The sequence below is a fragment of the Solanum tuberosum genome, unplaced genomic scaffold (genome assembly GCF_000226075.1).
Source record: "Solanum tuberosum cultivar DM 1-3 516 R44 unplaced genomic scaffold, SolTub_3.0 scf00562, whole genome shotgun sequence".
In the NCBI taxonomy this organism is placed as follows: domain Eukaryota; kingdom Viridiplantae; phylum Streptophyta; class Magnoliopsida; order Solanales; family Solanaceae; genus Solanum; species Solanum tuberosum.
Window position 1 is genome coordinate 271,226 of NW_006239494.1, and position 17,871 is coordinate 289,096.

The 17,871-nt window shown below is 33.4% G+C and overlaps 1 long non-coding RNA gene across 3 annotated transcripts; it reads left to right on the forward strand.

The window, feature by feature from the left end:
* The first annotated feature begins 1,458 nt into the window (after positions 1-1,458).
* LOC107058642 (uncharacterized) lies at positions 1,459-6,818 on the forward strand. Of its 3 annotated transcripts, none has more exons than XR_001472189.1 (5): positions 1,459-1,573; positions 1,700-1,787; positions 2,527-2,846; positions 4,230-4,320; positions 6,733-6,818. It is a non-coding gene; the product is annotated as an uncharacterized lncRNA (long non-coding RNA). The 3 variants fall into 3 exon arrangements; XR_001472190.1 differs by lacking the exon at positions 6,733-6,818 and adding an exon at positions 5,360-5,440; XR_001472188.1 differs by lacking the exon at positions 6,733-6,818 and having other exon boundaries at positions 1,461-1,573; positions 4,230-5,434.
* Positions 6,819-17,871: the final 11,053 nt, after the last annotated feature.

A 17,871-nucleotide genomic window follows, 5' to 3' on the forward strand; every position in this document is an offset into this window, starting at 1 on the left:
GGGTTGATTTAGCTGCTGTGTATTGTTAATTGATTGTTTAAATGCTGTTTAAAAGTGATTTCGTTCAGTAATTATGGTTGAAATTAATGGGTTGCAGTTGCAAATACAATCCTAACTTCATATTTTTGGCTTGTTCGAGAGAGAGGTTTTAAAACCAGAATTGCTGAAACGATGGTCTGTGGGTATTGGGTTTTCATGGGTTCAACTCAAGAGAGTGAACCCTAAACCCTTTTCCACACATTCAGTTCGAGAGAGTGAATGGACTAAAGCGAATGTTGTTCTTAATTGCTTCTTATTGGTGTTCGAGAGAAACCAATTTGATTCGGGATAAATTTTTTGAGAGAAAGTTTACCCCCATTAAAGTCTAGCTTATATACTGATTTACAACTATTCACTATTAATTGCAATTACCCGATTGCCTACCTTAGCCCATAATCCAATCACATCCCAAAAACCTGTCTCTATACTTGATATTTTCGTGTTATTTGCTGTTTTAGTTGATAATTGAAACCAAATCCCTCTAATATTTGACACTTGTGTCACCCTTAATTTGAACCATGTTTTTATTCGTAAATGTTTTTAGCTATGATTGACTTGAGCATATTCTTACTTGCCTATTGATTCTCAATTATGAACCACTCCCTTGGGACTCGACCCCAAATCACTTAGTTGGGTTATATTACTACTTTATGATCATTGGCACTTAGTATTGGATGAAGTGTCCTGATATATGAAATCACTCATCTCAAGGAGGAAGAACCTATCATGAAAAACAACCTCAAATTTCTGCCAATCAAGAGGACCCTCATCGACCACCCTTTCTTCTTTCCATTGGTTTAACCAAACTTGAGCAACACCCTTAAGTTGATAAGCGGCCAATTCCGCCTTTTCTACCGACATCACTTCCATTATCATTAACACATTATACACCTCATTAATGAACTCTTAAGGATCTTCCACAAAGTTATACCCATGAAATTTTGGAGGATTCATTCTAATAAAGTGTCTCACCCTTGTTGCCGCCGTACCCACCTTTGGGTTCACGGGAGCCACAACCTCTCTATTTGCTTGATCCATCATAGCTCGGGCCAATGCATGAAATGCGGCTCAAACACTACACCATTTTAGGTCTACAGCCACACTAATTCTAGACTACGTTTTTAAAGTGTAGCCCAAAGTAGTTTTGGGAACACTTTTAAAGCGTAGCCAAAGTTTTTAACTTTTAGCTACAATAATATTGACAACACTTAAAAATGTACTCTTTAAAGGTATAAGCTACACTTTATAAATGTTGTTACAATATGATATAATTGACAACACCTATTTACATATATGGCCACACTTTTAAAGTGTGCTATTTTTATAATTGAAAAAACAACACATTATAAGTGTGGCCTAAAATTTTCACTAAAATATTATATTCCCTCCAACATTTTTAACTCTCCCTCTCTTTATTATTGGGCAAAAAAAAAATTAATAAAACATCAAAATTTCTTTTCCCCAAATTGAGAACACGCTGCAAGGCTTTTCTGAATAACACGCCAAAGAACACACTGAAGAACACGATTATCAGGTAACTCATAATACATTAAGGCTTCCTTTTCCCCCAAATCAGAAAATATTTCTGTCAATTTGATGAATGCGATTTTCTCTCCAAGCCAAGTATGAAGAACACGATTTTCGTCAAAATTTCTCACAGATCTCACGAGAGTTGAAGAGCTACTTGCTGAAGAACAAGATTTCATTATTTCTTGTTGAAAGGATTTTGTTGGAATAGGGTTTATCTGGTTAGAAATTCTATCTTTTATAGTCTAAATTTTAGCTTTAGGGTTTTGATATTCTTGTGTTGTTGATACGATTTTGGTTGATTTTTGCTCGTAGTTGTATTACCCTAAGCATTAATCACTAAATACGTATAAATGGACTGCTTAGGGTTGATTTGTGTAAAGAGCTATACTTTCTAGGTTGTGGAGTGATTGTTTCTACGCATTATTTCTCTTGTCCTCTTTAGCTTCTCAATGATCTGTCTGGTTTTAACAAGAAGAAAATTCTAACCATGCTGGAAGTATTTCAATTGAATTAGGTAATTCTGTGAATTAAATTGAATTTCTTCGCGACAGAACATCGTTTCTGTTTTTTATTGTGTATGCAGTTTTGAAATTCTAATTGGATCTTACGAATTCAAAAAAAAAGCGTTTGAATTTCACTTTCTTATGTTCGTATTCATCGTGACAAGCTTCATCGCAAAATAAGGATGAATTAGTGTTTGGAAGGATTTTTACCTTTTACATTCTTAGTGAATATCTCAATAATTAGTCCGATTCAGTTTTCATAGTGTAGTATGCTGGATTTTGAGCTTACTAATTTATGATCAATTTGATTAAACATGAAGGGAATACTCATTAATGTCTTTCTTTTGCTTGATGTTTTACTTTCAGTGAAGCTCCTCTTTATTATTACAAGCGAAGAAAGTTATGCTTCCTATTAAATGTTTGGTTGTGTTGATTCTGTCTTGGTAATGTGCAGGCAGTTAAAATGTCAATCTTTCAAGGAAGAGACTGATGAGGGATTTCAAGAGGTTACAACAGGATCCTCCTGCGGGTACTAGTGGTGCTCCTCGAATTTGTAATTGATGTTGTCAATACATTTCAGAGGTTTCTTTATTAAATAGCTCAATTCATGGGTTTCTTCCACAAAATAGAAGTAGTGCTATATTTTACGAGACTATGGTTTATTTCGGTAGTGACTTATGTCTTCTACATCCGTTTTTTCCTGATAATACCTATGGTGTTGACAATGGTGGTAACCCACGAGTAATTTCAAGCCTTTCTTTTGAGGAATTTAAGGTTGGTAGTCTCTTTCCCATTAGTTTTGCTTGTTGTTCAAGGATTGCGAACTTCAAAATATTTACATTACTCATTAAAAAGAACTTCAAAGCATTCACAAGGTTTTGTTATTACAATCATACAATGCTAATCTTTCTTCATAACATGATTATGTCAATTCTTGGATTCTTCCCATTGTCGTTTCGTAGTATTTCCCAATGTTTCTTGTCATGCTTGTTGTGATGGTGTTTAGTTGAATTTGGATGTTAGTGAAAGTTGTGGGCCAGAGTTTTTTGTGGTGGTATTACTTGCTTTATGTATACAGATGCTCCATTGATGTATTATAACTTATAAGTGTATCTTTATTTTCAACTGCGAACAGAAAACTTAAGCTACTAACTTGTGGTGGCAGATAAATCATATCTTATCTAGTTAACTGTCATCATCCACCTTCTCCTTTTGATCCATTTAATTGTTTTAGAAACACCTATGACAACTAATTGAACCCCTAACCATGTAAACAATGAAGTTTTCACACTTGTACTCCAACTGCATTCAGTAAACAAGTGATGTTGTGTTTCCAGCACACTCTCATCACATACATAACACTTTCGATCCTCCATTGAAATATTCATTTTCTGCAATCTCTCACAAGTGAGTAGTTGTCATTGACATGCCAACCAAGTAATAAATCTATGTTAAGGGAGCTTGACAGAGTTCCAGATTAGATAAGCCTCTTTTAATTTGCAACCTACCAGCATATGACAAAATTTTATCTTAGGCAGAATGTATTCTTGCTATTATTTTGTCAACTAAACGGTCTTAGGCTACTTGTTGGCCAAAGTCTTACCTCTCTTTCTCTTTCTCTTTCTGGTAGCTGATTTGATGGCACATCACCTCTTCACTCGTGTCCATTCCTTCTGATCATTTTTAAGACATTAACCTTCCATTAGATTTCGACAACCAAGGGTTTTCCTGGAAGGTTCTGATGGTGACTTTCACCAAAGTTGATATTATTTATTTTGGTGTATCTTTTGTGTTCATCTATAAATGTTAAGTTAAATTATTTGATGAGTTAAGTCCTTATATTCGATGTTGTTACATTTTGGAAAAATATATTGTTTTGTAACTGAGCCATATATATAGTTGCATTGAAGAATCAAAAATAAAAGAAGATGCACAACGAGACATCTCCAATTTGAAACTATGCATATCTACTGTATAGGTTACAGGTTACTGATGCATCAATATTTCTTAATTTATTTCAAGCTACACATATTACTTGGTAATGCTCGCAAAAGGGAGAGTAGTCGTGACTAATTAACTAACATGTATGTCTGCCACTAAGAGTTGATTCCTTAGCCTCTTAGTGTGACTGGTGTTGTCTGTTCTATATATTTGCAGGAGTTTCACAGAAAATTTTACCATCCAAGCAATGCAAGAATATGATTTTATGGAGACGATGACCCACATGAACGTTTGCGGATCATAAGTGGTACTTATTTGTCTGCCTCTTACAATTTCAAATGAACATGAACAGTGTTAATTCATGTGGTTTGCCTATACTAGGAATCCTTCTTGAACAATGCTTTTGCTCGAATATTCATTACTCTTATGTACATTTTAGATGTGTTAAAAGGACATATGGATATTACAAAATCGTTGACATTCCAATCTCAGAAACTTTACCTACACCTATCAGATGCCTTATTTTATTTTAATTGTTTTGCACATAGCTCAACAACATATGGACATCATTACACAAAATTTTAAAAATTTGGGGGACATGAAACGTTTTACATTATTTATTTTGGGTATCATTTCTAGTACAACCAAGAAGCATTTGTGACTTCCAAGGTAATGGAAAACACGTTCCCAATCTTCTACTTAGTTATTACGTTCCCCTTTGTTAACTGTGTCCTTGGTTTTTTCCCTCTATTTTATCCCAGATGTTATTTTGGTAGTGCCAATCATCAGACCGTATGTGTTCAGACATTGTTTCAATGTTCATATGTTTTTCTTTGATTTGAGTCGTATGAAATTTACGAAAAAAATATAATTGCTATATCACATGTTTTCTTTCTGTACCTTTTTTGGAGCTTATATTCATGTACTTTTCTAACTTTTGTTCTTTGTTCTCGGTTGGTATTGAACTATTGTTATATTTGGATGAGTATTGTAATTAAAGTTCATGAAATATGTGCTTTGAATTTAGTTGTAGTACTTGTCTATTGGTACATCTATTTGGCATGTTTTACTAGTTATAACTAAACTAATTTCTTGAGGAGTTTTGAATCCCTTTTCTTGATTGATTTGATTTTTTTAGAAAATTTAAAATTTTCTACGGGCCTTTTAAACTAATAAATCTATGAGTTGATCAAGTTTTTGAGCTAGACTAAACATCATGAGCACTTAAAATTATATTATGCTTGCCTTCTTAACACTTTGTATAGAAACAGAGGATTAGTGGTGAGTTTTCTTCAGACATGTAATTTTTATATTGCGGAGAGTGTGACTCCACTGTCTTGTTTCAGGTATGCCTTCTCCTTCTCCTCGTCCTCGTCCTCGTCCTCCGTCTTCTTCTATTGCAAGCGAGAGTGTGAGGAGATGTCAAAAAAATTTCAATTCTTGGTCACAATCACTAGAGAGGTTTCTAATAGGGGATGACATTTTTTTATAGAAAAAATATTAATTTTAATTTTGTATCTAGACTAATTATAACTCTTTCCTTCCCAACGTCTACCTGTGTTTATGGATATGTGTATTACATCAGCATATGTATCATCTGTTTTGTTTTCATGTTGTATGCACCAGTTTTTTTTCTAAAAAAAATTATATAGTAATTATTTTCATATAATTTCTTTTATTGAAATAAAATTTTAGCTTTTGGTAGCGTTACTTACAATCTTAGCTTTGGAAAATCTTAATTTTAATACTTGATTAGAAACCATGGGCTGCTAGTGAATTTGAGTCACAAGAATGGTCGGGATAAGATCCGGAGGTGCAGTTTGATAGACAGTTTTTTGTTAAAGTTGAACACTTTTCTGTTAAAGTTGCACACTAGAAATCTGGAATTTGGAACTGAAATATGAAATCTGGAACCTTTCTGGTACTTTTCTCTGTTTTAATTATGTCAATATGTTGATAAAACAACATTCTTATGAAGAGAACAAGATAAATAACTCATAGAATTCTAAGGTAAATAATTAAAGGACAGAACAAGAATTTCTACTTGATAGCATGTATATGCTGTCAGCTGCTTTGCACGTGAGCTTTTGGGAGCTGTAAAGATGGATCAACTACACGAAAATTTTGTTTGGCGCTTTCTTGATCTAGTAGTCTATTTTGTTCACACTAGGATGTTGTTATAAGCTTGTTGCCATTGTTTTATTCAGGCAAGCTGTTATAGTGGAAGGCTTGGAGCTACTTCCAAAATTTAGCATATTCGAAGAATATTGATAAGATGATCACTACTTGTAGATAACTAGCTAGCTACACTTGAAATTCCAATAACAGATGGGGTCTCAAGCTTCTTATAAACTCATTGAAAACTTGATGCATGTGAATAACTTCAGCTTCTGTATTTCACATGCTTTTCTATTTTTGGCGACTTTCCCGTATATCTAAACTGTAATATGCAATCTAGAACTCAATAAATCTACAAACTGGAACTGTAATCTGCAACTTGGAACTGTAATCTGCAACCTGGAGCTCAATAAATCTTCAAACTGGAATTGAAATCTAGAAACTGGAATTGAAATCTGCAATCTAGAATTGAAATCTGCAATTTTGAACTCAAAAGATTTGCAGTCTGCATTCTGGAACTTTTGTGCAATGTGGAATTTGGAACTCTTTGCCTCTTCTATGATTGTTGCAATCTGATTTGTCGTAAATTCTAAATGTGTAGGGAAATGGAGGTGATCCAATTTGAAGGGTCGCTACAAGTCAATTTGATCTCAATTGAAGTGGATGATGAAGAGTTTTTTGAACTATTGTAAAAGTTTGAATACATTATGTTTGATTTTTGTGAAATATATTCTTTGCTAGAATATAAAATTGAACTATTGTAAGAGTACTTTTTGAACAATTGTGTACACATTTAGAATATTGCTTTATAAATATGTGTAAGTACACAAGACGTACTATCTTTTGAAGTTTATTGCAAATATATATATTTGAATTACTTATGAGCCAATTTAATGCTTGAGATTATTTATTGCAAAACAATATTTGTGTTTTTTAATTAGAAATTGTGGCATATAAATATTTTATAGCCAAAATGATATGACCACACTTAAAAGTGTAGCCATAGGACTGTAAATTGTGGTATGCACATGGGCATGTACTACACTTCAAAGTGTTGTCATACATTAGATAGAAAAGGCAACACTTACAAATCGTGGGCAATAAGGAAGCTAAGGCCACGCTTAAAAGTGTAGTTGTATGAGATAGAAATGTTGCTATTTGAGGTACATAAAAGCACTGCCATTTTGCCTTTTAGGCTACGCTTTTAAGTGTAGATGATAAGGCTACACTTCAAGTGTTGCCTAAACTCTAAGGTAACGCTACTTTCGGGCACACCTAGAAAAGTGTTGCTTAAAGTCCAAAAGTGTAGCCTTTTATCAAAGGCCACACTTTTTGCTAGTTTAGGCTACACTTTACTGGGGTGGTCGTAGGCCTAAAATGGTGTAGTGAAAACTCATCATTAGTCACTTGCTCGGCCAAAGGGTTGATCGGCACTTGGGGAACCCTAAAATGGTGTAGTGAAAACTCATCATTAGTCACTTGCTCGGCCAAAGGGTTGATCGGCACTTGGGGAACCTCTTGTCTCACATTTTCACGAACATTCCTATTCCTTCTCACAGGATTCCTTCATGGAGGCATATTCTGAAAAATCATAAATAGGGGTTAGGAGAGGAAGACACCTAGAGTTACACTCTATTGCACGACTTTAGAGTAACGAAAGAAGTGGAACTTCCTAAACATCTAATAGTCTCTCATTTATAAATGTGGCGCGCTTCACACTTATGAGATATCCTAGGACCTTTCTAAAACTTGTGCTCTAATTACCAAGTTAGTCACGATCCAAGGGTATACCCTAGACGTGACATGGCACACACGACCCCGATAAACCCCAGACAAACCACTTAGCACACATAGTCAAGATAATATAAATCAAGAGATTTAAAAGAACATTGTAAACATAGAGTTTTATAAAACGAAGCGAAAGTTTAACAATGTCACAAGTCATCTAGTACAAAAGAGAACTCGAGACGTAACTAGTACATCAAGTTTAAAACTAAATTTAAAAGACATAATGAAATAAAGGCTTGGTCCTCGAAACATAGGGCCTCACCAATCTTAATTCTTCAACTACTAAAAGATCATAGCCACTGAGGTGCGAATCAGAATCGTCAGACCCTACATTTTATGATAAGAAATGTAGGCAAGAGTATGCGTTAGTACAAAAATACACTAAGTATGATAGCCATGCATAAAAGTATGAAATCAAGCTAAAAATGACATTTTCATGATATGCAAACACTAAGTTAAAACATAAGATAAAGGGAGTTAGAAAACATGAGTTGTAAAACATGGTTAATGCAAGTAAAATAATCTTTGAACACATGTGAGATACTTCTTGAAGTAACCTTCGTTCATTATTGTGGGACTTAGCCTTAACCGACATAAAGATCATGTGAGCTATAACATGATCCCCCAGTGTCTCCCACATCGAAAAGGGTTGTCCTACTTGCCAAGGTAGGACCATGGTTGATCTAAAGTGATCCACTAGCTAATTTCTATCTAGACCATCATCGTATGGGGGCACTTAGGTAAGGGATAAGGAGATTGCTACTAGAAACTCGGCCTCAACACGACGGAGCTTCCATCTCAATATCCTCTCGTTGTTAAGAATAAATCCCACATAATAGTTATTAAGTCTTGACTTATCTTATCATTACGAGACATGGGTAGTCTCCACATGCCTTATCATATGATTTCTCCTTAGACCATGCGTGAGAAAACATTTCACCATCCATGATCTTTTCATAATAGCTTTTAAGGCCTATATTCATTCATTTCTTGCTAGAGATGCCCCTAATACTAATACAAATAGTCTTGAAATCTTGGTCTCTAATCATTGATGGCATATCCCGATACCATACTAATCAAGACCTAATTAAGGAAAATAGCTCGAAAAGCATTGAGGGAAAATCTAGATGTCATTCATGTCATGTGGCCAAGCTTCATAGAGCATATATACAATCTCATCTATAAGCTTTCTTGAGTCATAAACATACTTTCACGAACATGCTTTGTTTTCAATAATTTATAAGCTTTATTATGTCTTCAAAGTCAAAGCATCATCAAATTCATTTAAAGCTATTTCATAAAGAGAAGACATGCATATTTTCATAAATTCATCTTTCATAATTCAATACCACATTATGACAACATAGCTTAGAAAACATAGGTTATGCATGGGTTCATGGGAAATCAACTTAAAAACATGCAATTACTTTAATTGGAGATTTCTAACTTCAAAATTGGAGACTTTTGTAAATCCATGGAGGAAAGGGCTCCATAGATGAAAACTATCATAACTTGATGTCAAAAGCTTGGAAGCAATGGAGGATTTAGAGGCTTGATCTTGAAACCTTAGCTTTCTTCTTCAACTTCTAGAGAGAGAAATATTTGAGAGGAGGAGCTTGAACTTCTTTTGAGAATTTGAGAGAATGAATTGGGTTTGGGTGATTTGGGTGTTTTAAATCATTATATAACCTTGAAGTTGTAATTCATATTCAAGGTAGAGTTAAGAGTTAAATTTTGAGAGTTCTTCTGGGTCTTTTTGAGAAGTCTTTTACATTGTTTAAAAACTTATTTTAAGACTTGAGTACTTGAGTATGAGGATGAGTAAAGTTGAGTTCATTTTTTTCAAAATGAATATATGGGTGTTCCCAAGAGTAAATGTTTTCTCATTTTAAAAGAGGAGGAAACTGAGATTTCCAAATGAGTTATGAGGAGTTTTGAGCATTATCTCTTTTTAAAGAAATCTTTTGAGTAATAATCTCAAATTTGAGGATGAGGAAATGTTTTCTTTAAAGCATATGAGCTATGTTATATTTTGGGAGTATTATTGAGCACCGATATGGGGAGAGTTTAAAAAACTCACAACCCATAAACCATGTAGCCAAGGTGGATAGAAAGGGTCATACTTTTTAGATTATTCATTATTGCTTTTAAGCATAAACTAGTGGATCCACTTAGTTGAGGATTTCTATACCCCGACAAGGTATAGGATAGTTCTGGCAGCGTGGACGAGACACTGTATCAACACTTAGCTCAAAGTGATGGCTGTCTTTTAGAGAATCATTCAAACAGAGTTTATTTTGTATTTTTTACATACAAACTGAGTTATATTGTATTTTTCAATACATGGAGTTTCTATCTACTATTTTTAAAAGCTTTTATTTATATTGCATTTTTATCACTGCTTTATATTGAAATGAGTTGAGATTGAGTTGAGTTGAGATGAGGTAAATTGTTTTTTTAGTTCCAGTTCAAACTTATGTCATGCTTTAGTTTTCCCCTTACATGCTCATACATTCCATGTACTCATGCTATTTGGCCTGCATCTTTCATGATGCATCAACCAACGCTTCGTTGATCTAGTTGAGTTCCATATTTTATTGGTGAGCTTCCTTGCTTTCGAAGGATCCCTTCTTTACTTTCTAGTATTTCAATTTGTTAGGATGATCAGGGGGTTTTCCCCGACATCCTCTTAGTATTAGAGGCTTCATAGATAGATAGACATTATTAGTTCATGAGTCTTTCCATTTCCGGTGTTTAATGTTTAAAGACTTGAGTTGCCATTTTTGGCCGGTGAATGTTTTATTTGTAAGATATTCTGAGTTTACTTTTTAGAAAGTTGAGTAAAGTTACTTTTTAAAAAGTTCTTTTATTTTCTGAGTAATTCTTCCGCTGAGAGTTGAGTCAGGCCAAGGGTTTTCTTGGGGCCAGCAATGGTTCTTGAGTGTCGGCCACGTCCAGGGTGTAGGCTCGGGGCATGACACTTCCCCTTCTTACCAAATCTCATAACACCCTTCATGGGTGAAACCTTCAAATAAACCCAATCATCAACCTCAAACTCTAAATCTATTCTCCTAACACCAGTATAGGATTTTTGATGGCTCTACGCTGTTTTCAACCTTTCCTGAATGATCTTCACTTTCTCCATAGCTTGATGAATCAATTCTGGTCCTATCAATCCAACTTCACCAACTTCAAACCATTCAATAGGAGATTTACATATTCTCCCATAAACAACCTCATAAGGAGTCATCTGAATACTAGAGTGATAATTGTTATTGTAAGGAAACTCAAGCGGAGGTAAATGATCATCCTAATTACCCTTGAAATCAATCATACACACCCTCAACATATCCTCCAATGTCTGAATCGTATGCTCTTCTTGACCATCAGTTTGAGGATGGAAAGAAGTACTAAGGTTCACCTTCGAACACAAACCTTTCTGGAAAGACTTCTAAAATTGTGTGGTGAATTGCGCACCTCTATCTGAAATAATAGACACTGAAACTCCATGAAGTCTGACTATCTCTTAAATATACAACCTGGCATAATCTTCTGCCGAAAAGGTAGTCTTTACCGATAAGAAATGGGATGATTTAGTTCAATCTACAATCACCCAAATCGAATCATGCTGCCTGCGAGACTGCGGTAAACCAATAATGAAATCCATATTGATCATCTCCCACTTCCATTCTAAAATATCTATATTCTGAGCCATACCACCGGGCCTTTGGTGCTCTACCTTGACTTGTTGGCAATTAAGGCACTTAGCAATGGACTCTACAATACACCTCTTCATACTACTCCACTAATAAACTTCCCTCAAGTCACGATACATCTTTGTGGAACCCGGATGGCTAGAGCTATGAGCTTCGTCCATGATCCTCTCTTGCAGTTCATCCACCCTTGGAACACACAATCTACCTTGATACCATAATACACCATCTCCCTCTTGTTTAAAAGCCATCACTTTTTTCTTACGAACATTTGCCTTTGATAACGCTCAACTACACTTTATCCCATTCTAAGTGTAGGCGGTCACAATAAGGTATAAACTCAACAAAGAGTTGGGGTCGATCCCACAGGGAGTGATACATAATGGAATTCAATTATGAGTAAAGGACGTGCTCTAGTCGTTTGCAGAAGTAAACATTATCGACACTATTAAAGTAAATTTAAATAGTTGACAACTAGTGTCAAATGGGGGGTTTAGAGTGGCAGTTAACAACTACAAAAATAGGGTAGTAATCAAGTAGAGAGGGATTCTAGGGGATGTGATCGATGAATTGCTAATTCACTATATGGGTGATTCTAATTTACTAACAAATGCTGAATCTTAGTGGGTAGGTTAGGCTTTGACTGTGGTAGCCATTTGTTGATCAACTAACACGATTCAGGCGAGTTCTCTCGAACCTCGACAAGCATAACACTATGGTCTGGCCAAGACCTTAATTAATCTACTCTCTCGAGCCAGATTGGCAGGATTGAATTTAGATATACTCTCTCGAGCTGAATCAACGATAACTTAATCACTATAATCATCAATCGATGGCCTTAATTCTATAACCTCTTTCTCAAGCAAGCCTAGAATACTAAGTTAAAATTGCAATTTCAATTACAATTCATATATTAAAATACAACTAACAATCAAACCGACTTCAAATCAACATATGAATAAGTAAATTAAAACACCCATAAGATAATTAGAGCAATTAATTATATAATCACACCCCCAATAATAGGGGTTTTAGCCACACATTATAATAAGCGTTAAAATATTACCAACTATAGTGTCCATCAGCTGGGTAATAAAATTCAAATCCTCACAATGCTTGGAATCAACTTAAAATCAAACCCAATTCGAAATTCTCCTCAAGAACTACTAAGAATAGTGTTTTTGGTGTTCCAGATCAGAAACCAAAGAGAGTACGTGTCTGGATTCCTCTTTCTCTTTTCAAAATTCAATTTATATGCTCTCTAATTTTTACCTTTGGATTAATTCGGCGGAATAAGTCGAGCATCGCCGAATCGGTTGGTGATGCGCCAAATGCCACAATCCATTGCCCTTTTGGCTTGAGTCTTCACCCTATTTGTGCTGTGATTTTATGCGATTGAAGTCGGGTTCACCGATCTAGTCGGCGATTCTCCAACTGTCCCTTTTTGTCGCTGTTTTTGCTCGCATCTTCACTAATTATTCTGTAACTTTAGGCGGGTTGAGGCTCCTTTGCCGATCCAATCGGCGCATCGCTGAAAAGTATGCTCCACCGCCGAATTTCCCTTGTCCATGGGCTGGCACACTGTAACTTTTGGCGAGCTGAAGGACTACTCGGTGGTTCGCCTAGTAGTTTTGGCGATCACCAGGATTGCCCTTCTTCAGTTTTTTCCGCTCCTTTTCACCCGGTAATGTCCTTGCCTTTATCTTTTGCCTTCATTTCTGCAAATCAACACTTTAACATCAGTTTAGAGCATTTGAAAATAATACTTGTATAGGTCAAGTAGATGACTATAGAACTACATTATATAACTTCAATCTTATAATAAGGTGATTTATTTCTTCTATAATATTAAACTTTGTTGGAAATTTTCTAAACAAGGCTCTGAAGATCTCTTTTATTAATGGCTTTTCATACCATTCATCAAGCCCAACTTCCATAAATTCTTTGTGATATTCTTCATTATCATCTGGAGTTGTTATTTCCACAATCATCGTAGTAATCCCCATTGATCGAAGCTTTTTGTTGCCTATTAATAAAAAAAACGTTCAATAAAATAAAAACATAATTCACACATAGATAAACATTATGTACTTTGTTTGGATTTTTCAGAAATTATGCACGTGTGTTATATGTGTATATCGAGTCATGTCATATCATTAAAACAAACATTCGAGTAAACAATTACACATAAAATTAAGATTAAATTGTTATTAGTTAGGAATTAATTGCCTGGAGTCCATCCATCATAGGCATAATTGAGCTCATTAGGATTAAATCAAAATGCATTTGTATTTTATCATGAATATTAAATGCCACAGATTTATTTCTTACTCATAACGTCTCCACTCCATACTTTTGAAGACATAATATAAATGCATTTTGAGATATCTCATCATTAGCCACAATAAGTACACTTAGTTTTTTCACCTCATTCAACTTTCTCCTACCCTTTGAAGAAGAGGCACTTGAAGACATTTTTCTGCAAAAAAAAAAAAGAAAAAAAAAAAGAGAAATTAAATTAATTATACTTTATTTGCAATAATAACACATAATTATTGAGCATAGTTCTTATTTTTCACTAAACATATATGAAATTATTGAATGAGAGAGTTTCGGATATCAAAAAAAAAATTATTGAATGAGAGAGTTGAGTAAGTATACTTGAAGAATACTTGAAAGCACATTATACTAGAAAAAATGTTTTAATTCTTATTTAAATAGGAGTTTCATGGCAAATTTTCATAAATGAAATTTGCCAAAATTTGTTATTGAAAAATTAATAATAGCAAATTGAATTAAATGAAATATGCTCAAATTTGTTGTGGTAAGTTTGAAAGAGCAATTGGATAAGTTTGATATTATTGCATTTAAGAGTTCTTTTTCTCTTTCTAAAGAGATATTCTTGAAGGAAAATATTTAAATTTCTTGAATATATAGACTTTTGACATTTTCGATTAGTGTAGACCTTATTTTGTTCTAAATTATTTTTTTTGGCACGTGCGTTGTATGTATTTATCAAGTCATATTAAAAAATTTAAGATCTTTTTTCTAATTTTGTTTTTAGCATATATTATACTGCAAAAATATTGTCCAAAATTTACTTAACAATCTTAACTCAAAACTCAATTCAGTATACACTAATTTACACCATGTATACAACAACAGACAAAACTGTCATATTTTATTTTTACACAAATGTTGTAAAACTTGATATACAATATTATTTACCCAATATATACTATTATACAAAATTATAAGAAATATTTGTACATTCATATACAATAATTTGCAATCTGATGCATTATTATACAAAAAAAAAAATGCTTTGTCTTTTTTCTTGAATCTAAGCACCAAATTCATCCAAAAAAAAAACACTTTAAAACTACACAAAATCACCCAAAATTTTAGATTTAGACTCCTCAATATGTAACTGATTTTTTGCAACAATGCTAACTCGAAACAGAGCTTATTTGCAGAAATTTAACTTTCAAACTTTGAAGTTTTTCGAACTTCATTAATGGTTGAACATCAATCCCTATTGGGTATGTGAATTTTTTTTTATAATAAGAATATGCTATTACTTGTTAGTAATAGTGGAATTTCACTATGAAGTACGGTGGAAGATAAGTATTTTTGGAATAATTGAGATAATTTTTGGAAGAGAAATTCAGTCCCGTTGGAAGTGGAGTAGCTGAGTTTATTCGACTTTTCATGGTAGAAGATAGAAAAAACAAGGTGTCTTTTATGTAAGTTTGTGAAAGAAAAATTAATAAGAATCTATTGTTAGCAATGGTAAAGTTTTATTATAGAGTAAGGTATGAAATTGGGCCAATTTAGGCAAGCATCGCAAATCTTGGCTAAATTATGTCATGTAACTTTATGAATTGCACTATATTGTAATTATCTCTAAATTGGTTAAATACCTATATGCAATATTAAAGATTGGAATAATGGTTTATAGGTAGAGCCGTCAATATGGGCTAGGCATGTTGGGTCGGTCTGGCCTAATCTAGGATTTAATAGGGTTGGACTAAAAATTTTGAAGCTCATTTTTAAAAAAAAAAGCTTTTTTGCCCGGCCTGAATAAGCCTGATGATTTGTGGGGATTGAGAAATATAGGTAGGGCCGGCCCGTGGGCCAATAAATATTAATTAAAAAAATATAATATAATATTAAAATTTAAAATTAAAGAGATCCAAACTCAAAATATATTTAAAGTTTTTAGAAAATCACTAAGTATAGAAGTTGCATCCACCATGAAAAATGTCCAAACACTTGTTGCTACTCGAAACTGGTTATATGGTTTTTCTCAAACTAGTAATATATTTTTGTGTACATTATATATTATAATTCACAATTTAGTTATATTTTAATATTTAACTAATTGAAACCGCATATAAATTGCAGATGAAAATGAAGATGTTAAGATAACCTTCCCACAAGTTGATTCAGATATGCTTGAAGAAGATGATCATGAAGTGTTAGTTAGGTCATAGGTTTCATGAAGTGTTAGATACGCCATAAGTTTCATGATTTTTTAAGGAGTTTATTTTTTACTTTTTATGGTTGGAATATTGTCATATTTTTTGTGTTTTATTGTGATCATTGCAAAACAATTAGGTTAATATTTCTATTTAGATATTTATACTTTTACTTGAAAAAAACTTAATAAATATTATAAAGATAATTTTATTTGTGGATTTGATTAACAAGTAGTAACATTAACACCATGTAATATTGTTTTGTCGATATTTATGATAATATTTTAAATTATAATTTATAATTTAACTTAATAATTATAAAAAAAATATAACTTTTAAAAAGTGGCTGGCCCGGCAAGCCTATAGCCCACGTACTTGTGGATTGAGTCGACCGTTTTCTGGCCCACACAAAAAATGGGCTAGCCTAGCCTGACCCGTAAAATGTCAAAGCCTGTATGGGTTAGCCCGGATGGGGTGGGCTAGCCCATATTGCCAGCTCTATTTATAGGGTTCAAAATTCAACTTGAGATACCAAATTTAAGTCCAAGCATTATATTATTATTTTTTAAATGTTTTTAATAAAAATTCTAGATCAACCGCTATCTTATACGTGTTATCTCATTATTCAGGTTAGCAAAAAACAGAAACAAAAAAAAGATGAAACAGACAGAAAAATATAATTCGAGTCCACAGAACCCACTATGTTTCCTTAAGAAATTTAATCCCCTCAAGTACCCGAGGTTACATAATAATTCCTCCCAAGATAAAACGGATTAACTACTAGAGAAGTAGCGGTACCTCAAACTTCACTAATTTCAGCGAACGCAAGAACAGTAACGAGAGCACACACAGACTCTGTCGATCGACAATTTATTTTTGTAAGAAAATGTATGCAGAGAGGAGAAATTTTCAGTGAATGAAAAACGAAAAAAACCTCTTAGTTATAGCTATTTGCAGTAAGGAACACGTCTATTCGGACTAGATAATTTGATGTTATTGCTTTTAAGAGTTCATTTCCTCTTTATGTTGAAGGAAAATATTTAAATTTCTTGAATATATTGAGTTTTGACATTGAGAAGTAATTTTTTGACACGTGTGTTGTACATGTATATCTTGTTGTGTTAACAAAATTCAAAATCGCTTTACTAATTTTGGTTTTAGCAGCTCCTCCCCTTCTTCCGGCACGTGTATATCGAGTCATATTAAAATGAAAAGAGCATTACATGTTGCCTTGTGACACCAATACACATGGGATAAGAGTAGTTCTTGACAAAATTTTAATTATATTGAGAATTAATTGTCTTGATTACAAATTTTCTTGATTAAGAATTAATTATCTTTTATGTGCGATTAAGAATTAATCATCTTTAATCGAAATTAATTTGCATATTGTCTTCAACCAGCCTTTGAAAAGGTTCCTTCTTCAAATTAGGGTGTGTTTGGTATGAAGGAAAATATTTTCCATGGAAAATGATTTCCTAGAAAATGTTTTCCTGGAAAACAAGTTGATTTTTGACTTATTTTCTCATGTTTGGTTGGTGAGTAAAAAATATTTTTCGGAAAAGATTTTTAGTGTTTGACTTATGAATGAAAAATATTTTTGAGAAATATCTTTTATTTTAACTAGAGTAGAAAATAATTTTTGAAATTGAAAATATTTTTTAAAAATAAACTTAAATTTTTTTTGGGGGTGGGGGCTGGTAGGGGGGGCGAGGGAAGTTGAAATATTTTTTAAAAACAAACTTAAAGTTTTTTTTT